At 37.5% G+C, this 14,581-nt stretch overlaps 1 long non-coding RNA gene across 2 annotated transcripts in view; it reads right to left on the minus strand.

The window, feature by feature from the left end:
• Nucleotides 1-14,581, minus strand: part of LOC135260994 (uncharacterized) — a 99,741-nt gene that overhangs the window by 18,118 nt on the left and 67,042 nt on the right. The window lies entirely within an intron of this gene.

The raw sequence follows: 14,581 nt of genomic DNA on the forward strand, positions 1-14,581 counted from the left end.
ATCTTCTTGGTCTCTTAATTGAAGAGAAAAGTATTTTTTGTAATTATAAGAATGAAGATCATTAACATTTCTAGAAATGTAGAAAATATTGTCTGCCTTGTTTAAATTAGAAATATGTACCTGTTTTATTTGAAACGTTGCACTTTTTGAAGCATTCCATTTCTTATCATTACAAAATGCATTCCACAATCATCTCCAGAGACCTTGTTCATTTCTGCTGCACTTTGATGTCATTCGATCTTCAGCATCATCGTTGATACACTGCGAATTCATCTCTACAGAAATCCAGTTTAAAGATTGGCAACATTTTCCATAGCTGCAATTCTCCCGTTTTCACGAATGTAACTGCACTTTATGGTGACGTCTGGTATCATTATGTTCTATGGACTTTTTTGTAGTGAGTGCATAATGGGAGCAGCCCGTACACTGTCAATATTACTTTTTTGTTTCATGGGATTCTCAAACTTATTATTATTATTGTTATTGTCTGCACTTGTAGATTTGAAACACCTTAATCTGGCACACTATCCCTTGACCTTGGGACAATAAAGCTAATTTCTCTTCTTTACTATTTATGCAGTACTTAGCACATACATTTTCATGACTTATTGAACACAGTCCAAAAAGAATATGCTGGTAAATTTGCCAGAGAGTGAAATACTAGATATTTGCACACAGTGTTGACACTTCCTGAAGTGTTTAAATGAAAATGAAATTTACCTTTAAAAACACAAGTTCAGACCAGTTTCTGCAGGGTGGCAGCTGACTGAAAGGTATATTGCAATTCTTTTTTCAAAAGGAAATACTTTCAGTGTACAGCCATTTTATAACATCACTGTTGCACAACTTCAGTGCGTGCCATCAGTGAGCTGAGCAGTTAGCTGATGCGCTAACTTCTCATGAAAGTCAAAAGCCCCTTTAAAAAAGGAGCACTCCATTAATAAGTCACTGTTTAAATAATCCGGATCACTGAAGTGAACACCACCATCTGGACAAGAGCCTCACTCAGTCAAGCAGTGTAAACTGAAGCCAAAGGCATTTAACCAAGCAGAGAAGCACATACCCAGCGTCAACGTCACATTTTCTGCTCTGAAATTTGCATAGCAAATTTAGTATTAGCAGAATATAACAGAATTTAGTATTGTCAGCAGAACAATTTAAACCTAGAACCTTCCTTTTGCTCTTTTCCTTCAGAATTATAAGATAATAGAAAACTTAGCTTCTGTGAAGACACACATGGCCGCACATCTTTGTCAAGAAATGTGGGAGTGCCATGCAAGAAGGTGACCCAGTTTGTGAAAAATCCCAATGCCATAATGATGACCCCAGGCTTATTTTTAATAATCTTTGGCTTTTAAGTTATTATTCCACTTCTTTGCACAATTTCCTCTACAGTCAACAAACCTTGACTTTCCGTGTCTGATAGTCATAATCTTTTTACAGGCATATTATCACACCTATCACATACAATATGGTTGATATCTTCAATGAAAGTTCTAAATTCTTCAGCAGGCTTATTTATCTTCTCTGCCTTTAAATATATTGCAATATTTTATTTCAGCTTAGGAGACATTCCACCTGTTTTTATAGTGCCCACATGTCTGCCTCTGCAACCTGGTGAAACAGGAACCTTCAAATCCTACATGTACAGTATAACTGAGTGAGCACATACTGACTCACGTAAGAACACATACTGACAAGAACAAGCTGTTCAGCCATCTATGCCCATCACTGACCTATAACCTAGAGTACCTGGTTCTCTCTATTTACATACAGACCACCGCATCATAATTACTTATCAACGTAAACACCATCGGCCAGTGAACCAAAAAGAAGAGCTTCTAACAACGGACACAAGTCTGAGGAGAGTCCAGTGCAGGTTCTATCATTTAAAATGCAATTAATTCCAATTCTGATGACTATTCCATGTGATATGGGCAAAAGTCCTGTTGTATAACAGATTAAGTAAAAAGACAGTGTAGTGAATAGTACAGTACAGCTCTTAATCTGATTGCCTCTCACTTCCCTTGAGATGGGTCTGTCAACAAGAAGAACAATCTGACATAGAACAGATTAATCCTCTAATTGCACTGGTGGCCTCCCTTAATTTAAACAAGGTGTGTTGTGTATGTTAATGTTGCAATTATTGTTCTTTCATATTTCAATGACTGGTATAAGCTGGATAAATAAATTATAATAAAAAATTCAGATATGTGCATAGTGGGTGGACTTTGCTGTGTCATTTGAAAATAGCCTGTACTTTCATTTAAAGCAAAGAGCCAATATTTTTCTGTGGAATACCAGCCCTGGTTAGTTAATCTAAAGACTACATAGACTGTTGTGGTAATGATGAGGGCTCATTCCTTCCAGCAATGGAGTATAACTCCACCACAGGTTAATTAGGTAAGATAACATCATTATTCACTATCAGGCCAGTGTAAAGAATTAATTGGATGAGCCATGTATCAGACTGGAAAATCAGGTCTATTTTTAATCATTTAAACCATCATGAATGTCTGAAGCTGAAGATCGAAAAGTCCTTATCTTACGATGTCTTATTTAGATCACGTATAAAACCTGCTTAATGAGAAATGGGATTCATTGAAGGTACTGCCATGGTGCTGAATTATGCATATGCATTTTGATGTCTGTATTATTTTTGTACTATATTAAATACAATTAAAGGACTAGATTCTCCCCATTTAAAAATGGTGTAAAATGATTACGACCATCAGGTTTGATGGCTTAACATTACTTGGGAAGACTACTTCCTGGATTAAACACCAGTGGTGTGAATAATTGTGAGCATTTTTTTTTGTATATTAACTGCAATGTCCAAGGTGTCAAATAGATTATTATGTAGAATATGAAAACAGGTTGTTATTTTGTGGGAGGTAAAAGATCATTCAAATTAAATACTGTATATTTAAAAAGCAACACATCTTTCAGCAAATAAATTTTTCAAATATGTAACAGACTGCAAGTTGCCTCAACCTCATGACATTCATTCAGCATGATCTATTATGATGATGATGATGATGATATTGATTATTATTATTATAATATTATTATTATTACTACTAGTATTAGTAGTGTCTTTGTGACAGTTCTCTGTAAAAGGGGCTATACTAAAAAAACAAAACCTAGTACCTAGTTGCGGTCCAGCCAAAAATTGAATTAAATTGAATTATTATCGTGTATTCACTATGAGGTAGCACAAGAATACCTCATCATTATCGACATCAACCTGAGGTAAGCATCAAGGAGAATGACCTTTAGATTTTTTCCACTTTTTTAAAGTTTGCTCACACAAATGCTTCATTCTTCTAGTTTTTCTACATCATTTAATGCTATTGTTAGAGAGCGACAAGTTATTGTGCCCCACCACTCCACATAACAAGACCTGGTTAAAACCTAGTATATGGCTGGACTTAACACACGTGATCCGGCCGACCAATGGTGTAACTTCATCACTCAGTCACAGACATTCGCGTTTGTAGGGCTGGCCCCGCTGTTGCAGTCCAAAATGTAACACAAGGTAGTGTTGGGAAGTCAGTAAATCAAAATGAATCGAGTTTTCAAGTCCTTCGAATCATTTTTGTATACTGTACTTCACTGTTAATAAAACACTCACTTACTGAATATCATATTCACGTTCTAGTCCTCCCTCTCCAGCTCCAACTCCGATTATACACTTACAGCTCCTGGAAAAACATAGGTGCACACAACATTGCAGCATAACAGATCAGAGAAACTATATTTCTTTTCTACCACCTAGATACTACTAGGTCAAGATGCCTGTTTAATTGGACCATATGCCTTATAATCAGTGAAGTTGCTAACTCCAGTCAGAGCAACAAAGTCTTTCCCACACACAGCCAACTCTTCGCATGGTGTGAATTCACCCTTAGTTCAATAAATATCTAAACAGAAGCTACTGCTAAGCACATGTTACGACTACAACACTTGAACATTTTTAGCAACTTTAACGACATTGATTCTGAAATATCAGTCTTCATCTTGCTGCGCTGCCTATGCTTCTGGGTAGGTGGGTGCCGCTAACTGCTAGCTACAGCATGAAAGTTGAATGAAAGGCTATCAGTCCCAGGGGGGTTTTGTATTTAAATTTTGATTATTTTCCTATTATCCTAATATGCTCTCAGAGCACTGTTTAAAAAGTTCAAGTTGTCATCAAGGTTGTCATTAACGTCGTTATAAACATTTTAAACATTCATGTGATTATCACAAATCTAAACACTTCCGCCGAACATATAGCATTTCCTGTTTCTGCTCGCATAAGGCACTACCATTAGTAGGCCTACTACTTTTCAAGTTTTCATACCAATTAAATTGTTCTGTTCATTCAGCGCCATTATTTCAGTTATTTGAGTTATTCCATAAAATCAGTATATTTCGTTCATTTGAATCATTTGAGTCATTCAGTACACTCAGTTCATCTTGTTCATTTGAGTTCTTCGAACTTTGAATGAATTGAAAGAAACACACAAAAGACCAGTCTGACGGGCTTCCGCTCTAGCACAGTAGTACATAAGCGATTTCTTATCATTTATTTAATGGCATAAATAGTATTTGCAATGCCTACAGTGCAAATACTAAAAATTCCCATAGGCATATGCCAGTTGTTTACATTTAGATTATTTATTGTCTTTAGTCAATAGATCAGAGTCACACAGCGGCTGAAGGAAGGACCAAACACAATCATGCAAGCTAATTCTCAAACTGGTTCAGTGAAAAACTGCTCAGACATAAGTTGCCTACTGTCACTTGTAGGTGAATTTCTACATAGCATACACCGTTGTTAGGCTTTTCACAGATGTTTGCGTACCATTTAGCCTACATTTTTGGCTGGACCGCAACAGCGAGGCCACCCCTACAAACACAAATGTCTGTGACCGAGTTCTGAAGTTACACCTTTGGTCGGCCGGTTCTGCCATGTACTAGGTTTTGACCTGATCTTGTTACATAAAAGGGGCGCAACTTAGGTGATGCAAGACAAGTTGTGAAATTTTTTGCAACCAACAAAGGATTGATTATAATAATATAATATATAGGCTATATATTACCCCACCCACAGGGTTAAATGTAGCCTAACATTTTACTCCCAACACTTTCGGTCAGATTGTTAGGGAATGGTATGTCCCAGAAATTTCATTGTGGTGTGCAGTCATAGCGAAGCAATGCAGGTTGTTTGTATTAAAATGGATTAACCTATCTCTAGTAATATTTTCAGAATTGAGCCAAACACGAAAAATGTTAACTTCCCCGCTCTCCCCTATACATCATTCATATGCCTGCAGACTAGGCTATATATACTGTTACATGCAATGGAGCAAATATGCTCTCTCACCTGTGGTTCATAGTGGAGGTTATGATGCCAGTGCTAGCTTGGTGGCTAAGCTAGCCAACTAGCTTGCTAGATACTGTATTTCCATTCGTGATCTATGACCACAGTGTGAAAGACAAAATAAACAAAAGTGCAATTGCTCAAGCCATTTAAACACTACAAGTAGTGGCTGAAATCAATAAAGTTGCAGACAGTGCTGTTAAGACTGTATGAACCCTTCGATTCCCCTGCTGTTGTCCTTGGGTAATTGTGAGCATGTTTGATTCTTCTGTAGCAGTTTGTTACATATAAACCTGTTCCTCTGTGGAAAAAAACTTTTGGTTAGCATTAGTTTCAGGGGCTGTTCAAACTAATTTTACTGGTTATTATTTAGCATGCTAATGACAATTTCACTTTGTATTAAAAATTGTGAACATTGCATTACAGACAGAAACATAGAAAATCATTATTTTTTAAATCTATTGTCAGTCATGGATTACTTGCAATATTCATATTCATACTGTATTTAGATTATTTTCCCTTAGTATTATCAATGTAAATGGAATACAGAGACTACATAATTTAGGGGATTGGCGTTATTAATTGAGAAAAGTGATATTGAAAAGAGATTGAATTAAGGAATTAGTTATGAGAGGGGGCTGAACTGAGGGAACAGTTATGAACAGAATTTATTCGAGTAAATTGATAATAAAAGATTTAATGGGAAACAAGTTACATGAATATATACTGCCAAGGGTCTGAATTGATCTGAAGAAGGGATTGATGCCAGCCCTGGGCCTGCGTAAAGGTGGGCCCAGCCGATTCACCTGCCAGCCACGTACGCCAGGGTGGAAAATGAGCATGCCCACCTTTATTTAAAACAAGTACAGCACTGGTCTACATCCATTGTGAAGTAAGCACAAGGAATGGCCCACAGCCATTGTGGCACAGGGCCTACCTACTTTGTGCACAGCCACTCCACTGTCCCACCTGTTTTGTTCATGTACATTATCTTGAAGAGCACTCTGCATAATGTATGAAGTAACCTTTATACAAATTGCCAAACTACATAATGGATGTTGACAAATTCATGTAAAGTCTTACCATTGCAGCGACATCATTCTAATTGATGTAGCAAGACACAAAGCCTTTTTTTCCAATAAAGATTCTCCCTGTGTGTACCGTGGTAAAATCGTTTTGAAGGCCTGTCTTAACACACGGAGATCCATATGAATAATGAATGATGTTTATGGATACAAACAGTGATGCCAGCTGGTGGGTGCTTTCAGGGTTGCGGTGCTGATACTTTATGTCTCTGTTTAGCTTTGTCTCTGACAAATAACAACTAAGCAAGTTCGAAATGACAGATGTACTTCAATAGAGGAAGTATGTTATCAGCCACATACATCTGTATGACTGGCGTATTTCACAAAATGAGCATAAGGGTAATTGGTTTATTTTTCACAAGCAGTGCTTTTTAAAACCATACATGGTACTTAATGACAAGGTCGTTTTTGAAAAAATCATTAAAATGTAATCATATCAAAATAGAAGATAAGCTAAAACAAGAGAAACCAAAGTGTAGCTTATAATGATAAATGAAAATATTACAATGAGAAATTCATTTATTTTATTAAGACTCCAAAATAATTCAAGTTAGTAAAAATAATTAGCTGTCATACATGCAATCTCACAATGGAATATTTTTCAGGTTGAAAAAAATTCCCAGCATGCATAAATTTTGTCATTAAGAAAATAAAGCTAAAAATAAAATACTGTTTGCAGCATCAAAACCAAATCAAAACACAGAACAGATTATAATTTTTTTTTTGCACCATTCATGACTGAAAAACAAATTATAACAGTTGATTAACAGGAAGATAGCATCTCTCTCTCTCTCCCATATATATATATATATATATATATGAGAGCGAGAGAGAGTCCAGTACAGTACAGTGCTGTGAAAAAAGTATTTGCCGCCTTCCTGGTTTCCTCTATTATTGTATATTTGTCACACTGAATGGTTTCAGATATTTAGACAAAATGTAATATCAGACAAAGGGAAACAGGGTAAACATCAAACACACCAGATTCAGTGTTTCTGGAAGAATGTTTTTCACATCAGTAGTTTATCTTTAGTAAGTACACTGTAAGTACTACATAATTAATGTTTACTTACTGTGCAATGGCTATTAAAGTGAAATGTTGAAGTAGTTGATGATTGAAGTGGCATGGTTACATTGGGAGGTGACCTTATCAATTACACAGGTACTGACTGGTGCAATTACACATTATAACGATAATAGTGAATTAACTTGTAGTGTAAGTAAATAATTTATCATTAATTATTTTCCTCTTTGCCCTTCTACCATTTCCTCCCATCAATTTTTTGCTCTCATGCTAGCAACACTGATCATATCCAAAAACAATAATTTGCTCCAAATACTATGTGAAAAAGAACCCTCAGCAACATGCTACCTCCTGGGAACATGACAAAAAGCAATCCAAATTTAAGAGAACAGCAGGTAGGCATTCCAGCTACTTATTTAAAGTGTGCAGTTTAATTGCATACAATTTTGTAATAAAGTAGGCCTCCTACTGCAGTTAAATAGTGCCTTCCCTGGATGTTTTTATTAGTGAAGAGTATTTCACGATAATTATTTGAAGGCATAGTTGTGGTGTTTGCATGCTTATCAGATGCATTAAACATTGTGGTAATTAGCATACATATCAAAGCTCTGTTTTTATTCTGTTTTAATTATTCCCTTAAATCTTTACTGAGTAGCTTCCAGCACAAATATGGCTAATTCACTGTGACAATTTAACAGACCTAGTGTGGCATTTCCTTTCATGTGGAGCCACTGAAACTGTTCATAAAAAGAAAGGCTCTCTGTTGGGTTTTGCTTCTCTCCCCTTCCGCTTATGGAGTCTCTCCATATTCTGCTCATCTCAACCACTCATAAATCAATAAGGTGAATGTCTGTATGTTGGAAGTGAATAATGACCTGGCCTGAAGCTTCGGTAATTAAGTAGAAACAGAAGCATTCAGCCATAGAAATAGCACCACCTTCTTGGAAAGCATAAACAAAACAATCCACAACAAAAGGTAAAGGTCTAAGGAATAGTTGCTCCAGGCTATAACAGCAGTGTCCTAACTGCGCTTTTAATACAAACAAGCTGCAAACAAGTTCCCCAACCACTATTCAACACTGAAACCCACTCACCACCACACAAACACACACACACCCACACCCACACACACACACACGTGCACACATAGAAAATAGATACATATCACACTACATATCAAAGGACATACATCATGAGGTTCCAAGAATCTCATACAAGTAATTACAGCTACACAGAAAAACAGAGCACAGGAATTTCTTCAGCTGACAAAGGATAGAAGCCATAGTATTTTTAAATGGTACATTTAGTTATTATGTACAATTATGTGTTCTTTTCATTTTTGCTTGAGGACAGTAGAAGACACCCCCTTGTTCCAGACTCAGGTGTGATTGACCTTTCGTGATAGCGAAGAGAACAGCATGTTTCTACTTGTCAGTAGAAAGACTATTACATATAAAAAGTAATTTTATCCAAAATTTTATAAGGGAGCATGTTTACTGGAAATATAGACTGGACAGCTGGAAATATGTCCTAATAAAAGATTACAGAAGGCTTAGTGTTAGAGCTAATGTTCATTTGAGCATTATGTTTTTGGTTAGGGTGAAAGTGAAGGTTATAGATATGGTTAGAGTTAGGGTTATGACTTATGATTAGGGTTAGGGTTAGGGGTAGAAAGTGTTAGGGTTGAGGCAAGATTACAGTTATGGTTCTGAGCATGGGAAAATATTTGTTCAATAGTTATTCTTTGATATGGACAAGCAAAACACTATTTTCTTCACTATTTGGGCCTAACACCATAGCTTTCAAAGTAATTTCTTTGCATTTATTTGGTTGAATTGATCAAATGTACATTGTTTCTCACACATCTTAATGGAGAAATCAGGTAGAAGATAACCCCTCAGGCTAGAAATAGGATTTAGACTTCAAATTAGAGTTATGGTTAGGAATGTGGTTAGTGTTAGGCCTGAAGCAAGATTAGAGTGATGTTTAGGATTGTGGGATTAAGGCAAGGATTAGTCTTTGATTTTGGATGATCCATATTTTTTCACTGTTGGGATATAACACTATAGCCTTACGCATTTTAACACATTCTCTGTGAAATATATTTTTCATGAAAAATTACATAGAATAAATTTCCTTGCATATTTTGATGAATTGATGTCATTCAAACTGTATTTTTCCATCTTAATGACTCCTTGGGCTAAACATAGGTAAAATTAGGATTAGCGTTAGGAATACAGAAATTGTTTGGGTTCAGGTAAGCTAAGTGTAATGTTTAGAAGTTGAAGAAAAAATGAGGGCAAGTGTTAGCCTTTGATTTCAATTTTGTTAGGAATACTTGTGAGATGTACAGTACAAACCCAAAGCTTTGGGCCACTTGTGTTTTTTTTATCTTTTCAAAGTAGGTAGGGAATTAAGTTCATTTATGTGCATTTATTGAATAACAAACAAAAGTACAAACTTTATTCTCTGTTTCTACTTACAATAACACAAAAAGATCAGTTTTACTTCAAAATAATCATAAACATTAATTACAATGTGATCGTAAAATCAGCAAAAATTGTGTCACTGTGCCAATACCTTTCCATTTAACTACATGTATGTGTGTGTGTGTGTGTTAGCTAAATATTATCTAAATATTATCTGCGATAGCTATGCCGCTGCGTGGAATGTGCACTGCCTGATAATGGGATAATGCCATGTTTGTTCGTTAGGAAGATTTGCAAAATGACTCACTATTGTTCCCAATAAAAATTTTATTTTTCCTTGCATATGCAAAGTCCCTTTGGAATGCTGGGCCCCACGGTGCACACCCAGATCACCCTGATGGTAGGTCTGGGCTGGAGTCTACTGTCCGGAATGGAGTGCAGTGTCTCAAGAGTTGTCCCAGAACCTTTCGCATTTAGATCTTTCCACTGTCGGCTCAGATCTTTGCGGGTAACAGTGTGGAATATTTTGAAGATATGAAACAAAAAGGCCTTTCAGTTCCAGAGGAGTTTCCCAAGGTCAACAGAACAGCGATGAAACAGCCCTGTCTGGCTCACCCTCTCTTGCTGAGTTTGGCTACACAAAAGTACATATTTGTGCCTTTAATGTCCTTCCTCTGAGCAGGAAAAAACCATTGTGGGGTTTTTTTGTCCAGTAGTCCTGAGGCAAAGTTAGCTAATTGTGTTTGCTAAATGTCATTGTATTCTCAATTCTGCCCCTTCTCGTGAGCTTGGGGCAGGGGTGGGTTGCGGGGGCATCTTGTACAGCTCTTGCAGTGGCTGCTGGGATTCCATTTGTAGCACAAAGGAGGACAGCGCCTGAAACATGAAATTGAGTGGGAAAAGCAGGACTCTGCGTCACACCAGCAATCTGTCTGGCTAAAACCACTCAGGTTAATGCAGGCCAGAAGAGGTGACTTTATATTGAAGTCCAGTGTCATGAATTTGCCCTGCCTACGTGACCATTGCGAGCTGACAGACAGACAGACCGAGCAGAGCGGAGACCGTTTGCAGCGAAGTGGGAAGACAGGCTGATGTAAATGAAGGTTGACGGTTTCGTGAAGCACAATCGGTTGATCACAGATTCAATGTGACTGTCCTGAACTGGGCAATGATCCGTACAGTATGCAAAATTCACATTATAGCTGGTCCATGCCCTGCAGCCTTTAGAGCGGGCTTCCCGAAGGACCGCACTGCCATGCCACTGCGGAGAGAAGAGCTGAAGAAAGCAAAGAGCTGCTGCACCCAATTCCCCCGCCACACTGTGTCCTTTATATTTGCCTTCTTATCAAGAGAGATCCAGTCTTTTTTTGTGAGACTTTCATTTTCAGCTGAAAGAAACATGGCAGGAAATTGTGTGATTATTAATGACAACAAAATGTTTTTTCTAGCCTTCAGACATCGAATCATGTCATTCCTTTTGTTTATGATTACGTATGTATTATGAAAGCTAACATATTTCTTCTGTGCTGGAAAAATGTCAAATTCACTGAAGCATGCTTGTAGAATTGCGTGATAATGTCTTTGTTAATTACGAAGCGTTAATGTCACATGTTACTGTCTGTCCTAACAGGCTTCCAGATGATCTCTCCTATATTTAGAGGTGAAGGTACATGGCAACCACACAGTAAGCATTCCTACAGAATTATTCAACAGAATTATTTATTATGTATAGATTTTTTGTTTTATTTAAAGGAACAAGCACACATAATACTGATGTCAGTGCAATGACATCATCCAGTGTCCTGTACAGCGGTTCCTAACCAAAGCTCTAATGCTCTGTACAGGTGTACATAACGAAGCTCCTGATGCTCTGTACAGGTGAACATAACGAAGCTCCTGATGCTCTGTACAGCTGAACATAACGAAGATATATATAAGTTACATATAACATATAAGTTGCAGTGGGGTGTTTATTTCACAGTTTAAGAAACAACTCATGTATTATAATATTGAATAAACAACCATATTCCACAATTCACATGACTAAGAAAAATGCACATATGATGCAATACAGTTTCCAAGACAATTTCGGAAATACCTATATAATTTTCACAGTGCATCTATGCCACCATCATACCATGTCCTTTATAGCGTGTCTGTGACATTTTATCACCACTTCTGCCTTTCAGTTGCTGTGTGGCCCTTTTAGCAAGGGCACAAATTAGAGCACCTCTGGATTTCACCAATATTTCACATGCTATGTTAGATACAGATCATAAGTGATATGTTAGTTGGCAGATCTTCATTCCACAGTTGATTTATTCACTTAGTTTTTCCCTCCAGATGCTCCAGTAGGAAACTGTGAAAAGTCCCGACAGAAGAAATTAGAATGGGCTGAATATTGGATGGCTGGGCCCTGCCTGATGAGTTATTGCTCATAATTGGTGTAAGGATTAATTAGCTAATTTAAGACACATGGCTTGGGGTAATATGGTGCTCTTGCTTGTCATGTTTCAATGTGAAATTATTTTAATCATTTATTCTTATTTTTACCCTGCCAATGTTCAGATTGAATTTGACATAACTGTGTTTCTGTGACATTCACTGAAGACATAGGGGTGCATACGTAGTAAACAATTCACTTACTTATTTACTTTAATTTAGTGTCCTTGTATTGCTGTTTAATGGGAGATGGTGAGAGGAGCAAATTCAATAGCTGTAGCGCAAGAGCTTTCAGGCTTCATGGCAATTTAACATTTGACATGACAGGAAAACTAGCGCCCCGGTATCTCACAAAACAGCATGAATGGGGGGTGCGAGTCCCTGCCAAGGCAAGAGGTGAGGTTTCATTCTTCATTAACTTCCAAATGAGTGGCAGCGCCATTCATTCCTGCTCCCACTTTCCGATTCAGAGGCCTGATCCAGCATTCCAAGATAACAAGTCCCAACAAGTCATCGTACAACGAGCCAAACGGATGTTCACGGACACCTTGCGTGCCTAAACCCTGTATGCATTGGGAGATAAATATATGTAAGGTGTAGATCGTGGATTAGCTCAAAGACTTGTGGTTAATTAATTTAAAGCAGCATATTCTCAGTTTTTGTCCCAATCTCAGAATATAAATGCTAGTGTTTGAGAGTTAATACCTTTCCTTGCCTTTATGGAAACTCACACACTCACAAACTGTGTATGTCCAGCCAAGCTTTTAATAAACATACTAAAAATGTTGGTGTTGATGTTCATTTTCAATAATATAATAGGTTGTGTTAGATGCTAAAAGACAGGTTAACGAAGGAAAGTAAGGGTAAATCATATATTTTCTGAAAAAAGCGAACCATGGTAAATTTTGTTGCAGAAATGATGACCTTCATAGGCCACTCCCATCACTAATTAATTTCTTACATATTTTCTGATAGAGAAGAGACTTTCAAAACATATATTTACTTTAGTTTTTATTAGTTACTTTAATTTAGTTACTATTTATTTTTCCCATCTCTCAGCAGTCTGGCATCAGAATGTACAGCACATTGTGTAGCCAGCAAAGATTACATCACATTACAATTTTTTACATGCAGTTATACTGACTCCAGCGGTGACTTCGTTGGTATTGTGAACTGCGCATAAACATGAACAGAGAGCTCCAGGAAGTGCCTGTCAAGGAAGTAAAGAGTTGTAGCAATTTCCGTACCAGCAGTAGCAGTGCTTGCCTCGTATATGTGATGTGGGTGATACGTCACCACTGCAGGTAGACTGTGCAGGTAGACTGTGCGTACACTGCTTCAGGAGTCTCCATGCAATGAGAGCAACACCTCAGATCTGTAAGCCCCCAACACGATGGGAGGGGCACAGTCCCCCCCTCCACCAGCACCACACACACGAGCACCACTGCCCAGAGTCACTCTGTCACAGAAACAGCAAAGATGGGTCCGAGAATTTTGTGAAGCAGGGAAGGTGGGGTGGAGGAGAGCAGATTTGGGGTGCACATTAGGGAGTCTACTTACAGAGCAGGCTCTAATGAACATGGAAGTTTTCATTTAAAGGAGAGCCCTGCAGTTCTCCTTCAGAAAGGGGAACTGTGACCCTTAAAGCAAACTTGTGACTTAAGTTTGGCATAATTGGAAGGGAATCCTCTCAGATAAGCCCTTTAAAGGCCTGTGCTTGATGGAATAAAAAAAAAAAACTCAACGAAAAGTCATTCTGTCACTGGGAGATTCACAATTAAAACATTCATTTTGGGGGGACACAGAGAATGTCTTCTGAAAGATGAAAGGGTGCTACAGTATAATGCGGGATTAAAGTGATGGCACGCTAAGTTACGTTTTAATTTGCTTTCACCACAGCAATTCCAAAGCCGTAACACACTTGAAAGGGGTTCTGAAAGTGTGCCTTAGACAGTAATGGTGTGCACATGCAGGGAAAAAGGCACTGAATTTAAATGTGCCAGTGAAGCTCTCAGATTTGCCTCCAGGAAATGTAATATGAATTAAACAGTAACTCCTCAAAGATGATGTTTAATCTGCATACGTAGATCAAACAAACACAAGATTATTCATTGTTTTAAGGGCAGAGTTTTTTATTGGGATAGAACTTCAAACTGTTCAAATGTAAACCATTTTTCTGTTAGCCAGACCAGGCTGCTTAATGTAATACAGGAAATATTGATCCCAGTATTTACAG

This window comes from Anguilla rostrata, chromosome 8 (assembly GCF_018555375.3).
Source record: "Anguilla rostrata isolate EN2019 chromosome 8, ASM1855537v3, whole genome shotgun sequence".
NCBI classification, from domain to species: domain Eukaryota; kingdom Metazoa; phylum Chordata; class Actinopteri; order Anguilliformes; family Anguillidae; genus Anguilla; species Anguilla rostrata.